Raw genomic sequence first — 3396 nt, forward strand, 5'->3', positions numbered from 1 at the left:
TGGACTCACAGATATGGCTTATTTTTCTAAAATCTTCGTTTGTGTTCATCTGAATAAGAAGAATCATATAAATCTGGGACAGCAAGAGGGCGAGTAAATTATGAGAGAATTTTTCATTTCTAGGTGAAGTATGCCTTAAAATATATTTATGAACAGATCATTTATGTATTTTATTATCACAGGTTATTAAGATTATAACAAGACGGATGCTATTCCTGCCAGACTTTCATTCATGTGACTAACTGTCCAAATTTATTTGCACTTAATATCATATGATGTTCACAGTTCAGATGACAAGATAAACATTTCGCTTGGTTCTGACATATATTGCCTATAATGGGTCGACATACCTCATGACTTCATTGATGTCTGTGTTGTTAGTGTGACTGCTGAACCGAGAGGTCAGAGTTCACTCTTATCATCCACTTGCATGCTTGCAGCTGACTGGGAGCTTCTTTATGAGCAATATCAGTGGCAGCAGGCCCTGCGATAGTTGTCGGAGAGTCAAAGGCTGAGGTTGTTCAGTTGATCACACACATAAACACACACGCACACCCTCACTGGGCCTTCTTTCTGTCTTTCCCACAGTGATAGTGATCTAGAGCATGCCATAAAGGCCGGCCGTAGATCAGAGAAAACAACAAAGGGACTCCTCGCTCCCTCCCCGACCGTCTCTCGGGAGTGGTGGCTGGGCCGTAGGGGCTGATAAGGGAAGCCTGGCGCCTTGCCACTCCCACCGGTCCCACACATACTGGCCCATTGCACCTGATATACAGTATGCTGTTTCCTCATATTTGTACAGGTGATCTGTTAGACAATGCTATGATGTTCAGATTCGTCAGAAACAATAACAACACAGATTAACTGAACTGAAAGGTCAAGTTGAAATGATATCTCCATTGTTCTATAATACTGCATTTTCGTATGGTTTCATATAAACTCTGTAGGTGTGTGTGTGTGTGTAGGAGTATGTTCATTTAAGGCAGGATGTTTTGAGGAACTGGTAATTACAGACAGTAATCTCTGTGATTGTCTTTACTGACAAACGTGATTGTTTAACTGGGTGTAAACTACCCATGACAATCATACCAGGATAAACATCTCTCTCTTTGCGTCAGCATTTTGCTGTTCACTCTAACACATGCTTTGCAAGTTATTATCGCGAACAAGCTATTATAAAAATGAAAATAAAACTAAAAACAAGAATTTATAAAAAGAAGAGAAATGAGAGTAAACTATTGGTCACACTTTATTTCAAGGTCCAATTCTCGCTATTAACAAACCATTAACTATGACTTTTGCTTCAAAAAACTTCTAATTTGCTGCTTATTAATAGTTAGTAAGGAAGTCGATAAGTTTTGGTATTGGGTAGGATTAGGGACGCAGAATATGGTCATGCAGAATATGTGCTTTATAAGTACTAACAAACAGCCAATATGTTAATAATAGTCATGCTAACAAGCAAAAGTTAATAGTGAGAATTGGTCCCTATACTACAATTGGCCCCTATACTAAAGTGTTACCTAACTATTAATACTAGTGCTCTACAATACATACACAACCATTCAAAAGTTTGGGTTCAGTAATTTTTTGTTTGTTTTTTGTTTTGTTTGTTTAATTTAATAATTAATTAATTATTCAAATTAATAATTATTTAAATAATAGAAATCAATTAAATAATAAGTTAATGAATTAATTTTCAGCAAGGATACATTAAACTGGTCAAACATTACAGCAGAGACTTTTACATTACTACAAAAAAAAAAAGAAGAAAAATCTATTTAAAATAAATGCTGTTCTTTTGAACTTCAGTTTTGCCATCACAGGAATAAATTACATTTTAAAATAGTTATAAAACATTAAACAATATGTATTATTTTAAGTTGTATTAATATTTCCATTACTAATAAAAAGCAGCCTTGATGAGCATAAGAGACTTCTTTCAAAAACATTCCTCTCAACCTCAAACATTTAAACTATATTGTACAAATAAAAATTAAAGAGAAATACAGAGAAAATTACTTTAGCTTTCATATTTTTAATCAAGATTGATTCAATTAATCTTCCAAGCCTTACTTCTCCCAAAAACAGCTGTTACACCCCTCTAAATTACCCCCAAAATTATAATTATATAAAAATAAATAAAATAACATGCTTTAAAAATGCTAATGCTTTATAATTTAATTACTGTTACAATAGTCTATATATGATTTAAATCAGATATTATGTTGGACAGGATATGATGTAATCAAGCTTGAATCAATCTGGATATTCTAGACAAAACATAAGAATAATTATATTCCATTTACTCATCAATTGTATACTGCTGTTACTGTGCAGTTAAAGGTGGCACTTTTACAACTACCATCCTGAGGGAAGATGTGTGCGAAATCTGGGGCAAACTCGTGCTCCACCAGGCGTGTCTCCTCACGGATGACACACCGCTTCAGATAAGCTGTCAGCATGCTGACACACACACATACACACGCTCACTCTCACATTGTATCTTCAGCAGCTCTCACCAACTGAAGGCTGACGGCGACAGACAAGCGTTTCATTCCTCCTTTTTTCAGCCATTGTATGACGGGTGCAAACGCTCGGGCCACAGAAGGTTCAATACACAGGTGCCCGGTCCCATGTCTCCTAACCCTACCCGATACTTTATCTTCAACTTTTTGATTGTTTCCTTCATTTTTATTGAAAATAAATGCGTTTCTGATGTGATATGAGATTTGAAAAGGAAGAAAAAAAGTTCGGTAAAAGGCGGATTCGATCACGTCAAAAAGACCACGCGCTTTACCATCTACGCCACCGCAGCTGATGATTTAGTGCTGTCTTTTATAGTGCTGACTATCCCTATAACACATTTGTGGGTGGAGCTACTGTAAATAGCCTCTATCAACAAGGCGGGCTATTTGCACTTAGTGTAAATAGACACTCCAGGAAAAAAAATCCATAGACGCTTATAATGCGTGTATCTGGCAACTCGACTGAGGCTGAGCCCGCGTCCTCAATCACAACTCACTCAAGGGACGAGGCCATGTAACGTAACCTTTTCACGCTGATAATATATATATTTTTTAAATCCAAATAGCTTGCTGAAATACTTATGCGGCCGCCTCATCTACGTCAGCCATGCTGATCATGACCTGTCCCGGTGACCCTGATCGTGCCTGACCTGCCTTCCGTTTCCACTATACTCCTTCCGTTTCCACTATACTCTCTCTCACACATACAAACATTCTTCTCTTACATACACATATTTTCTTCAGACATACATTTATGTATACATGTATGTATGTATACATTCTATATATATATATGTATGTGAAAGGAGAATGTATGTGTGTGTGAGAGTAGAAATGTATGCATGTGAAAGGAGAATATAAGTGTGTG

This window comes from Sinocyclocheilus anshuiensis, unplaced genomic scaffold (assembly GCF_001515605.1).
Source record: "Sinocyclocheilus anshuiensis isolate Anshui unplaced genomic scaffold, SAMN03320099.WGS_v1.1 scaffold385, whole genome shotgun sequence".
NCBI lineage: Eukaryota > Metazoa > Chordata > Actinopteri > Cypriniformes > Cyprinidae > Sinocyclocheilus > Sinocyclocheilus anshuiensis.